This window comes from Erinaceus europaeus, chromosome 1, assembly GCF_950295315.1.
Source record: "Erinaceus europaeus chromosome 1, mEriEur2.1, whole genome shotgun sequence".
Taxonomy (NCBI): Eukaryota; Metazoa; Chordata; class Mammalia; order Eulipotyphla; family Erinaceidae; genus Erinaceus; species Erinaceus europaeus.
The window spans coordinates 132,772,825-132,788,970 of record NC_080162.1 but is presented as its reverse complement, the minus strand read 5'-3'; the positions used below and the strand labels follow the sequence as shown (position 1 = coordinate 132,788,970).

Below are 16,146 nucleotides of genomic sequence, written 5' to 3'. Positions count from 1 at the left end.
GGATACGTGTGAACATATGCTCTCTCTCACAGAAAGTGGTGTATATCTAGGTTTTGGGACTTTGTTAGAAATTGAAAAAAAAAAAGAAAGGGAGGGAGAAAGACACCTATAACACTACCTTAGCACTTTCAAAGATGTCCCCCTGAAGGTGAGGACTGGGGGCTCGAACCTGGGTCCTGGCACATTGGAACATGTGTGCTCAACCAGGTGGGCCACTGCCCAGCCCCTTCAATTTCTCTCTGTTCTATCAAAGAGGGATTACCAATTAAGTAAAATAAAATTTTAAAGGTTACTATTAAAAATAAATAAATAATGTGGAGGGTAGATAGCATAATTGTTAAGCAAACAGATTCTTATGCCTGACGCTCCAAAGTCCCAGGTTCAATCCCCCACACCACCATAAGTCAGAGCTAGTTTAAAAAAAAAAAAAAAAAAAAGGGAAAAAAAAAGAAAGTGAACCACCTGAGATGGAATTACAGTATACTATGAAAGGAAAGGTCTCACCCGAGTAATGAAGCTGAAGTGTTGTCATTCCACACGTGAAGTCTCTGGACACAGTATGAAGTGAAGCATGTTGAGGTGGCAATCGTTGCGTTGGTTAGGTTGTGATCGGCAGATACAATGTTATTTTATATGGATTTGGAGAGGCATACGGGAAAGTGGGCAATATCCAATGGTTCTAGGACTGGGGGAAGTAAAGGCTCTATAGTGGAGATGTGAGGTTCCTTCTGTCTTAGGGTTCAAAAAAACAATCGATAGTTAATGTTATCATCACATTATTTGTTAATTGGGTTAACAGAGTAGTTATCAGCAACCTCGTCATTTCTTATAGCCTTGTGGAATTTCCTTCTGTATACATGCCACAAATTCTGTAACCATTCATCTGTTACTGGACATTTGCTTATTTCCAAGTGTTGTCTGTAAAGTGTAGCACTGCCTTGAATGTAGCGGCACAAAGATCTTTTTTGGACCGAGCTTTTGTGTTCTCTAGATATAGGAGGACAATTGCTGGGGCATATAGTAGACTGATTTTTAATGTGTTTAGGAATCTCCAGACTGTCCTCCATATAATCTGGATATTTATTAGTTGAGGTTATTTTTTAAAATTATTTTTAAATGTTTTACTAGTGTCCTGGAGCTCCTCTTTCCCAGAGCCCTTCCCCACTAAGGAAAGAGGGAGACAGACTGGGAGTATGGATTGACCTTTCAATGCCCATGTTCAGCAGAGAGAAAATTACAGAAGTCAGACCTTCCACCTTCTGCATTCCACGATGACCTTGGGTCCATACTCCCAGAGGGGTAAAGAATAGGAAAACTATTGGGTATGGAATGGGATACAGAGTTCTAGTGGTGGGAATTGTGTGGAGTTGTACCCCTCTTATCCTATGGTTTAGTCAGTTTCCTTTTTATAAATAAAAAAATTTTAAAAAATTAAGTTCACTATCCAAATGCAAAAACAATAATAATTGACTAGTTTTATGCTTTTAGGAGTTATTTTTTTCTCCTAAATTAGTTTGTTGTTAAGTACTTATCCATATGACCTTCCATAAGCATTTGTATTTTGGGAGTATGAGTTGTGAAGACATTTTTATTTAGAAACTTAATTTGCACCATCTTTTCAAAAAAAATCTTTATTTATTATTGGATAGAGATAGAGACAAACTTAGAAAGGAGGAGAAATGTAGAGGAAAAGAGAGAGGGAGAAAGACAGAGAGACGCGCAGGCATACGTCACTACTCATGAAGCTAGCTATCCCTCTACAAGTGGGGACTAGAGATTGAACTGGGGTTCTTGTGCACTGTAATTTGTGCACTTGACTGGGTGGGCAACTGCCTGCCCCCCTATCATCTTTTTTTTCTTAATCTGTTTGTTTCTCTTTTCCAAAGTCTACATTTATTTTTGATCTTTCCTATTGTTTCTTCTAATATAGTATCCTTTACCTAAATCTTCTTTCAGGTAAAATGTCTTTATTATTTCTGCGCAATGGAATCTACATATAGGAAAAGTGTGTCAAACCTTTAAAGATTAGTTATTTTTAAATATTAAGAGGGATACTATCACTCCCAGCTCTCGTCTTTGTCAGTCGTATCAACAGAGTTGTCAGCATATTAACCATTTTCTCAGATTATGAAAGTATAGGAATATAAATAAAAAATGAAGGTACACAGACACCCATGGAAATCTGGTCTCTGATGATGCAAACTGGATTGTTATTCTAGATTTTTTCAAAAAAAAAAAAATAGAGACATAGAGGAGAAAGAGATCCCTGCCTGCACTGAAGCTTCCTTCACTGTCCTGGGGGTAGAACTCAAGCCTTGGTTCCATGCTTCATAAAGCAGCTCACTATCTGAGTGAACCATTTTGCCAGGCCGGGACTTGCTGACTACTGAAAAATGCATTTGAAAAGATGTTCTTTTTGTCGTATTCTATTTGTGGCTTCTTACTCTTAACTAAGGGAAATATGACCCTCCTCCACTTGCAGTCTAAGAATGAGCCTTCATAGTAAAATAAATAAATAAATAAATAAATAGGCTTGGAGAGAGAAGTCACTGGGTAAGAAATATATGTGCTTCGCCATGTGCAAGACCCAAATTTCAACCCTGGCACCAAATAAAAGGGGCCCAGAATTGTGAAATTAAATATGCATGAGACCCTGATAACTTACACACACACACACACACACACACACACACACACACACACACACACACACACACACCTACCTCAAAGTGTGGATTTAAGAAGACCAAAAAATTGGACATTTAATATATATTAAAGAAAAAAAAATTTAAGGAGTATAGTCATAGCAAATACCACAGATAACTTAAAAGTAAACTTGTTTTGATGCATACTAATAGAATTTTAAGTTCTGGAACTCAGTAAGCACTTAATAAGAATACAGCTTATAATAAATGTAATGATAAGAATATGAAAAGGGAAGGGTCTTTTATGTTCATTAGATGGAAGGGTAATCTGGCAAGGACTAGATGCACTGGATTCACCACCCAACATACCTTAAAGTAAGATAGAATGTAAAGTGACAAGTAAAACCTCTTGGATTTTTTAGATATAATGAAAATTACTCAAGTTTCTGGAAGAGATATAGACTAACATGAACAATCAAGTAGAGCTGGGTCATAACTATATCAGTTGTGTAAAGTTTAAGAGTTCAGCCTTTAGAGTTATGTTTTCTAGAAGCTTATATAAGTCACATTGTTAGTTTAGGATGATTTTTTTTTATATAATCTTGTGAGCAGTCACTATGATATTATACATTATTAAATTTTATCTCATATCCCTATTATATGAAAACCTCTTTTTAAAAATGGTGATTGTATTGCTTTTCTTTCTTTCTTTCTTTCTTTCTTTCTTTCTTTATTTATTTCTTCTTTCTTCCTTTCTTCTTTTTTTTTTACCAGCCAAACATATTTTCTTACTTCTGAAGGTAGCATATACTATGATGAAAGGTACAGTATTTATTTTAAACTTTTTATTGTTGTAGCTATTGTTGTTGTAGTTGATGTCATTGTTGTTGGATAGAACAGAAAGACAGACCCCTGCAGACCTCCTTCACTACCTCTGAAGCGACTCCCCTGCAGGTGGGGAGCCAGGGGCTCGAACCAGGATCCTTATGCCAGTCCTTGGACTCTTTGCGCCACATGTGCTTAACCTGCTGCGCTACTGCCCGACTCCCTAAGTATTTTAAGACAGTTTGAGCCTGGAATTTTCCATGCATTGTCTGGCATTAAGAATTTACTTGAATGACCTACATCTCAAGTTTTCAATGCAGAAGATTACAGTAAGAACCTTCTAATCAATTTGTTGTGAAGCTTAGCTAACATAAGTTTCTTAAACCTGGACATGTAGAAATTCATGTGGGTTAGCTTGTTAAAACAAAATATTAGGCCCCTGAAGAATTTCTGGTCTTCTGTGGAGCACAGAAATTTACAACCTTTGCACAGTTTTTGACTGATACTGTATTTCTAGTTTTGAGGCAGCTCTTCGAAAACTGCTGGGCAATGGTGACACAAGCTTTTCTGTTCTGGTGTCTTTCCCTTTCTCCTTCTCTGTCTATGTCTATGTTTATGTCTTTGTCTCTTTTTTTGTCTGAAAAAGCTGGCCACCAGAAGAGTGAAACCCCAATGATGACAAAGATAAATAAAACCCTGGCATTTGAAAAGCATGGAGCATAAAAAGGCTGATATGCGGGGGCTGGGCAATAGCTTAGCGGGCTAAGGGCACAGACCACCATAAGATCCTAGTTCGAGCCCCCAGCTCCCAACTTGCAGGGGAGAAGCCTCACAAGTGGTGAAGCAGGTCTGCAGGTATCTATCTTTCTCTCCCCCCCTTCCCCTTCTCTCTTGATTTATCTCTGTCCTATCTAACAACAACAACAAGGGCAACAAAAATGAGAAAAATGTTCTCCAGGAGCAGTAGATTTCGTAGTGCAGGTGTTGAGGTGAGCCCCAATCCCCAGCAATAACCTTGGAGACAAAAAGGGGGGGGAGTTGCTGATATGCTGAGTGAAATTGTTTATATGGATAAAGATAAAGACAAGTATATAATTTTATTTGTGTGGTACAGAGAGAATCCATACAAATTCACTAAATGGTAAAGAAATAAAATTTTTTAACTATATAAACCAGCTAGTGGTTACCTAGATAGGAAAAAAAAGGAAGTGGACCCACTGGGTAAAAGTGGTCATTTGTGTAGTGAATGATAGAGTTTGACTTTTGATAGTAAACTTAGTGATAGCATCATGTATACAGGCATTCATTTATAATGAAAATAATTGCCACCCAAAGACTTGTATAGTGTTAGAATGACTTTAACTATGATGTATGTCAATTAAATTTACTTTTTACATTTGGGATGGATATGTACATACACTTCCGAGGTGGGTGCAGTGAGTAACCATACACATGTATAAACATGAGGCTATACTCCTAAAATTCTGTATTTTTAATCAATGATAATTTAAAAAAATATTTTCTTTATTATTGGGGACAGAAATTGAGAGATAAAGGGGTGAGGTAGAGAGGGAGAGAGAGACAGAGAAATACCTGCAACCCCACTTCACTATTTGTGAAGCTTTTCCCCTACAAGTGGAGACCAGGGGCTTGAACCTGGGCCTTTGTGCACTGTAATGTATGCACTTAACCAGGTGCGCCACCACCTGGCCCCCATCAATGATACTTTTTTTTAAAAAGATGTCAGAGTTAGAGTTTCAAAATACAAATTCTCCCACTTGAGTTAGTCCAGATGTCTAGTTCAATAAGCTATGGACTGACTAAAGGTAAGGAAAGTAGTCGCTACTTTTCATAGAAGCCCAAACTCTGACTTTTACCAGACATTCCAGGAAACCAAAATCAGACAGAGCTGTGCTACTACTGCTCAGTGATGTGGCTACCAGACTGTCAAGGCTTCCCTGGGTTATATCCAGTGGTATATGGAGTCTCTGTCTAGATGCTTCCATATGTTCCATTCTATCTGTGGTTCTGGTGATTTTTCTCTTCAGTGCTTTCTTATCACTGTTAAAAATATTTGGTAGCTGTCATAGTTAACTAACAAGGCTAAATTGAACCCCTGGGAGTTGATCTTTGGGGAAACTCCAGTAGTGTTTGTTCCATTTTCTAAGAAATTGACAGAAGCTTCCTGAGAATCTCTGGGGCTTCAGGGCAGCTGCTAACTCAGTTATAGGATTTGACTACCACCATCATAAAGGTAGTGGGAATGTCTTAATATTTGTAAATGTTACATCTTTGTAAAACAAAATTGTGAATTGTAAATACAAATTCAAAAAGAGTCACCAGGTAGGATATGTGCCTTACCCATGTATGCTGCCCTGCTTTGAGCCCCAGAACTCTGTGGAAGTTCCTGTGACACCAGAGGAAACTGGTGTTGTGGTACATACATCCCTTTCTCTCCTTTCCCATCCCTTCCCCTCCCTTGCCTCCTTCTCCTCTTTTCCCCCACCATATCTTCTTCTGTTTCTATAAAAAATAAATAAATAAAATAGAGAAATAAAAGATGAGAATGTGCTGGTTAATGGGCTAGGAAACCTATCTATGAAATCTTAGAGTGATTCAGGAATGATTTTGGGGTGGGGGAGATAGCATATAGGTTATGCAAACAGACTCTCATGCCTGAGGTTCCATGGTCCCAGGTTCAATCCCCTGCACCACCAAGAGCAAGAGCTGAGCAGTGTTTTGATTAAAAAAAAAAGAAGAAGAAAAAGAAAAGAAAAAAGATGTTGTATACTGGATTCACTTTTTAAAAATCAATGTAGCTTTAGGCTAGCTTTGCAAAGTTTAAGGTTCAAGTTCTTTATTTTAAAAAAAAATAGTAAAAACTAAAATAACACTTTCCACATATATTTATTTTTAAAATGTTATATGGAAGTGTTGGACTATAGTTGACCTTGTAAAACATACACTTTGGGGAGTCAGACTGTAGCGCAGCAGGTTAATCGCAGATGGCGCAAAGCGCAAGGACCAGCATAAGGATCCTATTTCTTTTTTTTTTTTTTAATTTTTTATTTAAGAAAGGATTAGTGAACAAAAACATAAGGTAGGAGGGGTACAACTCTACACAATTCCCACCACCCAATCCCCATAACCCACCCCCTCCCATGGTAGCTTTCCCATTCTCTAGCCCTCTGGGAGCATGGACCCAGGGTCATTGAGGGTTGCAGAAGGTAGAAGGTCTGGCTTCTATAATTGCTTCCCCGCTGAACATGGGCGTTGACTGGTCGGTCCATACCCCCAGTCTGCCTCTCTCTTTCCCTAGTAAGTTGTGTCTCTGGGGAAGCTGCGCTCCAGGACACATTGGTGGGGTCTTCAATCCAGGGAAGCCTAGCCAGCATCCTGGTGGCATCTGGAACCTGGTGATTGAAAAGAGAGTTAACATATGAAGCCAAACAATTTGTTGAGCAATCATGGATCCCAAGCTTGGAATAGTGGAGAGGAAAGTGTTAGGGAGGTACTCACTGCAAACTCTAGTGTACTTCTGCTTTCAGGTATATATTTTGCAGTAGTTTATGGATACGTGTGCACATAAGCTCTCTCTCACAGAAACTGGTGTATATCTAGGTTATGGGACTTTGTTAGAAAGTGAACTACCTGAGATGAAATTAGAGTGTACTATAAAAGGAAAGGTCTCACCCGAGTAATGAAGCTGAAGGGTTGTCATTCCACACGTGAAGTCTCTGGATACAGTCTGAGGTGAAGCATGTTGAGGTGGCAATCATTGCTTTGGTTAGGTTGTGATCGGCGGATGCAATATTATTTGGTTTGGATTGGGAGATGCATATGGGAAAGTGGGCCCTATCCAAGGGTTCCATGACTGGGGGAAGTAGGGGCTCTATAGTGAAGATGTGAGCAGAGAGACCCCTCACAGAATGGGAGAAGATCTTCACATGCCAGACATCAGACAAGAAACTAATCACCAAAATATATAAAGAGCTCAGCAAACTTAGCCGCAAAAAAGCAAATGACCCCATCCAAAAATGGGCAGAGGAAATGAACAAAACATTCACCACAGAGGAGATCCAAAAGGCTAACAAACATGAAAAACTGCTCTAGGTCACTGATTGTCAGAGAAATGCAAATTAAGACAATACTAAGATACCACCTCACTCCTGTAAGAATGGCATACATCAAAAAGGACAGCAGCAACAAATGCTGGAGAGGCTATGGGGACAGAGGAACCCTTTTACATTGCTGGTGGGAATGTAAATTGGTACAGCCTCTGTGGAGAGCAGTCTGGAAAACTCTCAGAAGGCTAGACATGACATGGACCTTCCATATGACCCAGTAATTCCTCTCCTGGGGTTATACCCCAAAGACTCCATAACAGCCAACCAAAAAGAGGTGTGTACTCCTATGTTCATAGCAGCACAATTCATAATAGCTAAAACCTGGAAGCAACCCAGGTGCCCAACAACAGATGAGTGGCTGAGAAAGCTGTGGTATATATACACAATGGAATACTATGCAGCTATCAAGAACAATGAACCCACCTTCTCTGACCCATCTTGGACAGAGCTAGAAGGAATTATGTTAAGTGAACTAAGTCAGAAAGATAAAGATGAGTATGGGATGATCCCACTCATCAACAGAAGCTGACTTAGAAGATCTGAAAGGGAAACTAAAAGCAGGACCTGATCAAATTGTAAGTAGGGCACCAAAGTAAAAACCCAGAGATGAGGGGTAGACATGTAGCTTCCTGGGCCAGTGGGGGGTGGGAGTGGGCGGGAGGGATGGGTCACAGTCCTTTGGTGGTGGGAATGGTGTTTATGTACACTCCTAGCAAAATGTAGACATATAAATCAGTAGTTAATTAATATGAGAGGGGGAAATCAATTGTATGTCTCAAAGTTTCTCAAAAGACAAACTGAATCTTTTTAATATATAGGCTATGTATTTGATATGTGGACTCTCTCAAAAGCCTAGACCAAGTAGATTAGAAGCATCCAATAGCACAGCTATATACAAGATACTGGGTACTGTACAGCAAACCATAACAAAGGGACTTTTCAAAGTTAACCCAATTAACAAATAATGTGATGATAATATTAACTATCGATTGTATTTTTGAACCCTAAGGATCCTATTTCAAGCCCTGGCTCCCAACCTGCAGAGGAGTCGCTTCACAGGCTGTGAAGCAGGTCTGCAGGCGTCTATCTTTCTCTCTCCTTCTCTGTCTTCCCCTCCTCTCTCCATTTCTCTCTGTCCTATCCATCAATGATGATAACAATAATAATAACTACAACAATAAAACAAGGGCAACAAAAGGGAATAAATAAATAAATAAAAATTAAAAACATACACTTTGTCACATATGATTATCCATGTCTGAACACACAGAATCATATGTGAGCACCATGCATGACATCAAGGTGGAGTGCTGCTGTACTGTCTCTATGTCTCTTTATCACTATATCTCTGTCTCTTTAATATTTTATTCATTTTATTATTGGATAGAGACAGAGAGAAATTGAGAAGGAGTAGATAGGCTAAAAGAGACAGAGAGACCCCTGCAGTCCTGCTTCACCACTCATGGAGCTTTCCCTCTATAACTGGGGGCCCTGGGCTTGAACCTTTGTCCTTGTACACTGTCATGTGTGCTTATTTCCCCGGTGCACCACTGCCTGGCCTCTTAAGGTTATTTTTATCTTTAATGTAAGCATTCATTTATTGGATAGAGAGAAACTGAAATGGAAGGAGGGAATAGAGAGGGAGGGAGAAAGAGAGACACCTTCAGACCTAGTTCACCATTTGTTAAGCTTCCCCACTGCAGTTGGGAGCAGGGGCTTTAACTAGGGTCCCTGCACACTGCCATTTTCCCCATTTTGTTGCCCTTGTTACTGTTGTTGGTTAGGACAGAGAAAAATCGAGAGAGGAAGGAAAGACAAATACCAGTAGTACTGCTTCATTGCCTGTGTAGCTACTTCTGCAGGTTGGGAGCTGGAGACTTGAACTAGGGTTCCTAGGCTGGTCCTTGCGTTTCATGCCACGTGCCCTTAACCTCCTCCACTACCATCCACCTCCCACCATGGCCCCACCAGAGTCCTTTCCTGTGCAACACATTCCACCCTGTGCAAGTGTCACTTTGTGTGACACTTTGTGTGACAGAAAGGGAAACCTTTCTGCCCTAGTTTCATAAGTTCCACTAAGAAATATCACCAGTATTTGTCTTATCTCCCATAATGTGATTCCTTAACTTTCTCTTTTAACTGTTTTTTTTAGCCATACATTGGCCACTGGGCAACTGGGTTGGTTCCAACTTTGTGCTATTGAAAAATTGTGCTCCTATGAACACAGATGTACAGAGATCTTTCTCAGATAGGTGTTTTTGCTTCTTTTGTATAGATTACCAGTTGAGAAATTTCTGGGTCAAATGGTAGATCCATTTCATTTTTATTTTTTCCTTTTTTCTTTTCCTTCTTTTCATTTTTAAGTTAATTTATAAGATTATAAGATAATAAGGGTCCTTACAGAGTTTCTGGAGAGTGGTTAAGCAGTGTTGCAGGCGTCTCTCTGTCTCTCTTCCTATCACTCCCTTTCCTCTCAATTTCTGGCTATCTCTATCCAATAAATAAAGATAATAAAAAAATAAAAAAGAGAAAACAAATCTCAACCTAATAAAGGACATATGATAACCCCAGCGAATTTCACTCATGTTAAAAACTAGAAGCTTTTTCTCTAAGATTAAGACTAAGATCAAGGATGACTGTTCTGGTCATTGATATTCAACATTATAGGGGAAGACCCTGCTAGAACAATTATGTAGTAGAAATAAATAAAAGGCATTAAGATTAGAAGTAATTAAAACTGTCGTATATATTCTAAAGGGCTCACCAAAGCACTAGTAATACCAGTCAGTAAGGTTGCAAGTACAAGGTCAAAATATATCAAGTTTTTTAAATGTTTTACTACTGATTTAATAATGATTAACAAGACTGTAAGATAATGAGTAGCAACTCTCAAATTTATATCCCCACTAGCAGTGTAAAAGAGTTCCTTTTCCTCCACATCAAAACCAACAGGTTTTTTTTTGTTTGTTTGTTTGCTTGCTTGCTTTTGTTTTTGTTTTTTGTAAAGACAGGCAGGGATTGAAAGAGATTCTGGCACCAAAACCTCCTTCATTGCAGGGAAGGCCTCGTTTGAGAATGGATTGTACAGATGGCAAAGTAGCACACTACAGAGATGACCTGTCTTGACAACTTTCTCAATACTTTACTGTCAATTTTTTTTCCACACAGCTAAGAAATGGCTTGTTTGTAGATGTTTATGATACTTTAGTAACAATATGTGCTGCGTATAATATAAGCCAAGAGTGAATTTTGTGCCCCACTAGGCCCTTTCTCCCAAAGGTATCCTTCATTTGCCCTCGTGGGAACTCAATCAGAGTTCAAAGATCTTTCTGCTTCCAAACATCAACAAACGTCCCGAAAAGTGATCCAGATGAAGGGATAATGTCTCCAAGCCTCAAGTATGCACTAAGGACAGGGGGTCCTTATGCCTAGGGCCCCAACCCAGCCCTGAGACACCTAGTTTGCAAAATTCTTTCTAAAAAATAAAATTAGGCACAACTGATTCCATACTTCACCACATACCTTCTAACTGCCCCACCAACTTTTCCTGTGTTTGGGAGGTTCAGGGCCAGCAAAGCCATTGGCTGTCTTATCTGTCTTGCTGTCCACCCTGCCCATCTTGCTGCTGTCAATTTTGCTCCTGTCCACCTTGGGGGCAGGGTGTGCATCCTGATTTCACGATTATAGCCTTCTTTCCTGCTTTCACTGTCTTGCCATGTTTTGCACCTCAGCTTTCCCCATGCTGACTTCCACCACCTCCTCCTCCTCCTCCTCCTCCGTGCTGGTTCTCCCATGCTGGTGTTTGTCAGCATGATGACTGCTTTTTAGGTAGCTGTATCTCTCTCCTTGGCAACCACCATCTCCATGACATGGGCTGTCACCATGCAGATTGCCATTCTCTTCATGACTGATGGCTCCCACCCAGGTTCTCAGTGTACCTCTGTCAATTCCCATTGCCCCCCCCCCCAGTCCTTTTTAGGCTGTTGCTCCCTGGCGGTTTGTTGTTGACTCCCTGGGCACCAGCAGAAGGGTAGGTCATTGGGGCACTGCTAAGATTCTCAGTATTGCCAAAGCCTGGGGTGCTTTTGGTGGGACTGGCAACATGGCTGTCAGGACTTGTTATGGCCCTGTTGGGCGGAAGTAGTTGGAACAGAATTTATTTATTGTCATCCCTAATGTAGTGATATCTCATTCTTGACTTTATTTGCATTTTCTCTAATAACCAGTCACTTCACTCTAATAACCAGTCACTTCAAGCAACTTTATTATATGTCTATGCTCTTCTTGATCTTCCCCTTAGTGATGACTCTGTTCGTGTCTCTTCTTTATTTTTAATGGGCTATGGATTTTTGTTGTTTGTTTGTTTTGTTTTGTTTTTACTGTGTTTAGTGACCTCTAATTATACTACAGGAGTATTGTAATCAAAATGCTTTGGTACTGAAATCAGATTACTTTAAGTCCTGGTGCTGTGGCAAACTGACTGACCATGGCACCAGGACTTACAGTGGTCTGATTTCAGTACCAAATGGTTTTGAAAGATGGTCCATAATGAATGAAGTGTGTATGTATGAAGCCAATGGAATAGACAATTAAAAAAAAAAGACTACAACAATAATAAAAACAAGGTCAACAAAAAGGAAATAAATATTTAAAAAAAAGAAAAGAAAAATGGAAAGCAGAAAGAGCAAAACTACATATAAAAATATTTGGTAGGGGAGTCTAGCAGTGCAACTAGTTAAGCACGCACATCACCCTGTGCAAGTACCCACATTCAAATTCCTTATGCCCCACCTGCAAGGGAGAAGCTTCATGAGTTGTGGAGCAGTGCTTACAGACATATCTCCCCTTCCTCCCTCTCTCCCCCACCCTCAATCAAAGAATAAAGGGGGAAAAAAAGGCACACAGATCTAGTAGAGTTATGCAAACACCAATCCCCAGTGTTAACCCCAGTTATAAATAAATAAAATAAATATTAAAATAGCTATCTATAATAAGTATTTATGTTTTTAGTAAGTTCAAGGTAATGAAATGTGATGATTATTATTCATATAAGTGATGATGATTATTACCTTAGAGTAAGAAATTTATGGGCTAACATAGAACTTCTATTATTTCAAGAAAAGTTACATTTCGGAATGTCTGAAGTTCACAATACTTTGAGATAAATAAAAATGGAAACAAAAAGAGGCTATAAAATTTAGAAGACAAAGACCCATATTTATTTGAATTCATATGCAAGTTAAGAAAGAAGAATAAAGTTGTCAGGAATAATGGTAATGTGTTCTGGTATGTTATAGAATATAGGTATGCTTAGAAAATTCAAGATGTGATTTTTCTTTTTCATTGGTAAACATTTATTTTCCAATGTCTTAATATTCAATTTACTAGATTCACACATCTTACAAACAAAATTTTGAAAGCTGCTTTTTTCTTGAATGTGTACTCATTGGATACACATTTGATTAATTAAACATCTCAATATGGCAAATTACAGCTACAAATTAAAATATCCATCATAGTAAGGAATAGTGGTTTCTATTGTCTTATAATTATAGGGATAACCCTGTGAGTAAAAACAAAATGGGTTCTCAATATTACTATAAAGGCAATAAAGATGACAGTTAAGGACAGGGACCTAGAGAACACATAAAATTAGGACTTATTCACTGGTAATATGCTGCTTCTATTACCCTAGGTTTATACACACACACACACACACACACACACACACACACACACTGTTTACACAAAAGTCCTATAAGCTGTTATTCATATATCTTATGGGATTGATTTTTTTAAAAATCTGCTCCTAGGGATAAACCCCAGGGCCTCAAACATGCATGTGAACCACTTGCCTAACTTTAAATATTTAGATGAAAGAGATAAAGGAACACATAGACATACAGAAAAAAACGGCAGCCAGAGGACTGTTGGTATGTAGATTGTGGTGGTGCTGAGGATTGAACCTAGGACTTTTTAAAATTTTTATCAAAACATAGAAATGACAATAACTTTTATACATTGACAAGAAACATTAGCACCTACAGCTAGGATTACACTTGATGAAATACTGAACACTTTAAAAAAATAAGTCCACCTTCTGCACTCAACAGTGATCTTGGGTCCATACTCCCAGAGGAATAAATAATAGGGAAGCTATCAAGGGAGGGGATTGGACATGGAGCTCTGGGGATGGGCACTGTGTGGAAATGTACCCCTTTAATCCTATAGTCTTGTCAATATTTCCATTTTGTAAATTTAAAAAAATCAAGTATTGTTCTAAAATGATTATGTTGAAAACTGCAGTTGTCAATTCCAGAACTGAAAGAAATATACGTCCATTGTCTCAGTTATTTCTTTTGGTATGGCAAATCACTCCCAAGCCCAGTGGCACCCCTGCAGATAGGAGCAGGGTCATGGGACTGCTGGGTGGAGGGAAGTAGCCATATTTGCCTGGTTGCTTTTCTCTGTGTAGGTTAGGGTTCTGTAGGTCAGGAGTTCAAGTGGAACTGGACCAGGATGATTCAAGCCTCAGCTGCATAGATAGAAGTGGATAATTACTCTGGTCTGTTGTCTACACCCTGTGAAATAAATACATCTTTTTTTTAAGACCCACACCCCCAATCATGAGCTTTTTAAGTAGTATGGTTCTGAAAATGAATCCAGCAATCCCTCTTGCCCTACATAACTTTTTCCAGTATGATTTTGCCTTTTCTGAACCAAGAATTGAAATCTGTTTCACTAACCCTTGGATTTAGGGCTGGACCCATGACTAGTAGAGTCCAGGAAGGAGGCTTTTATATTTTATTTCTGGGTCTTTGGTCACAGAAGAGTAAGGATTTGGAGGTTTATGTGTGCATCAGCTTTCTTTTTTTTTTTTTTTTTCAGGGAAGTGTTTCAGTAAATTCGATATCAGAGCTCATAAAGTGATTGTTTTTCCTTCAGTCAATAGAGTTCCTTTTACCTTAAAGAATAACTAAGAACTTAGTGAAACTCTTGTCATTGCAATATTTAAAAGTATTTCTAATTGAAGAGTTTCTTTAAAAGGCTGGAATTGGTCACAGGGATACAATTTTCAGACCTTGGTAAAATGTGTTAGCATGCCACCCCAACTCCCAAAATTCCATGTCCCTCTGCAGAAGGACCTTGAGTCCTTACCCCTTTACTGTTCATCACTTTTGGTAAACTTGAATCTGTTGATATAATCATAGTATGTATATGTGTATGGATGCATACATGTAGTTACCGATAGAGACCACTTTCTGTTCAGCTCTATCTTACAGCATGCCCAGTGTTGAATCTGCAATTGCTAGCTAGTGCCTCAGGTATGAGATTCTGTAACATAAATTGTTATGCTATTTCCCTGGCCCAGTCACACTATTTTTTTTTCAATTTTTATTTATAAAAAGGAAACACTGACAAAAACATAGGATAAGAAGGCTACAACTCCACACCAATTCCCACCACCAGAATTCCATATCCCATCCCATCCCATCCCCTGATAGCTTTTCTATTCTTTATCCCTCTGGGAGTATGGACCCAGGGTCATTATGGAGTGCAGAAGGTGAAAGCTCTGGCTTCTGTAATTGCTTCCCTGCTGAAGATGAGCCTTGGCAGGTGAATCCATACTTCCAGCCTGTCTCTCTCTTTCCCTAATGGGGTGGGACTCTGGGACAATGGAGCTCCAGGGCACATTGGTGGGTTCCTCTGTTCAGGGAACAGTGATTTTTAATGGACAAAATCTTTCTCATTCTGCCCTCTCTCCACATTTCCCTAAATCTCACTTTGTTAATCACCTCCTCATTCTTTCTGAAACCCTACCTTGATAACTGACGTCTTGATTTGCTTATGAATATTTTCAAATGTATCCCATAATGGTTTTACTATCTATTCTTATTTATTTTATCATTCATAGATAGATAGATACAGAGAAACAGAGAGAAAGACCACAGCACCAAAACTTCCTTCATTGCAATGGAGGCCAGGTTTGAATCGGAGCTGCATGTAGCAAACAGCATACTAACCAACTGAGCTATTTTGCAAACCCTCTTTAACAATTTTCATAGCTTACCAATCCCCCTTTCACCTAAATTTTACAAATGATTTTATCTTGGATTCCTTTAAAAAAAAAACTTTATTTGCATTTACTGCTTTCATTATATATTCATATGTACATATGAATTGTATATAGAAATAGCATTATCAGTATAAGTTGCTTTTCATTTTGTTTACACTGATATTATAATAGTAAGTTTTCATAATACTCTTCAAAATAGTAGCTATGCTGATGTGTTTGAAACTTTCCTTTGCTCTTAAGCATCATTAAACAAACTGCACTAAATAGCTTTTAATTGTTATCTTTATGAGCTAGAAATATATTTAGCAACTCTCTCAAGAATTATTTGTCCTAAATACTTTTAATTCATGAAGAAACTTTCCAGGGGACTTATAATTGAGTACCCAGCAAGCAATTTGACTTGTAATCTATGTGTAGTAAAACAACTTCCCCTTGAAAATATGGAATGCATTTCATATTTTTACTCATTCTG

At 38.7% G+C, this 16,146-nt stretch overlaps 1 pseudogene; it reads right to left on the bottom strand.

Moving 5' to 3' along the window:
* Positions 1-11,122: 11,122 nt before the first annotated feature.
* On the bottom strand, positions 11,123-11,754 carry LOC103122913 (ATP-dependent RNA helicase DDX42-like; annotated as a pseudogene).
* Positions 11,755-16,146: the final 4,392 nt, after the last annotated feature.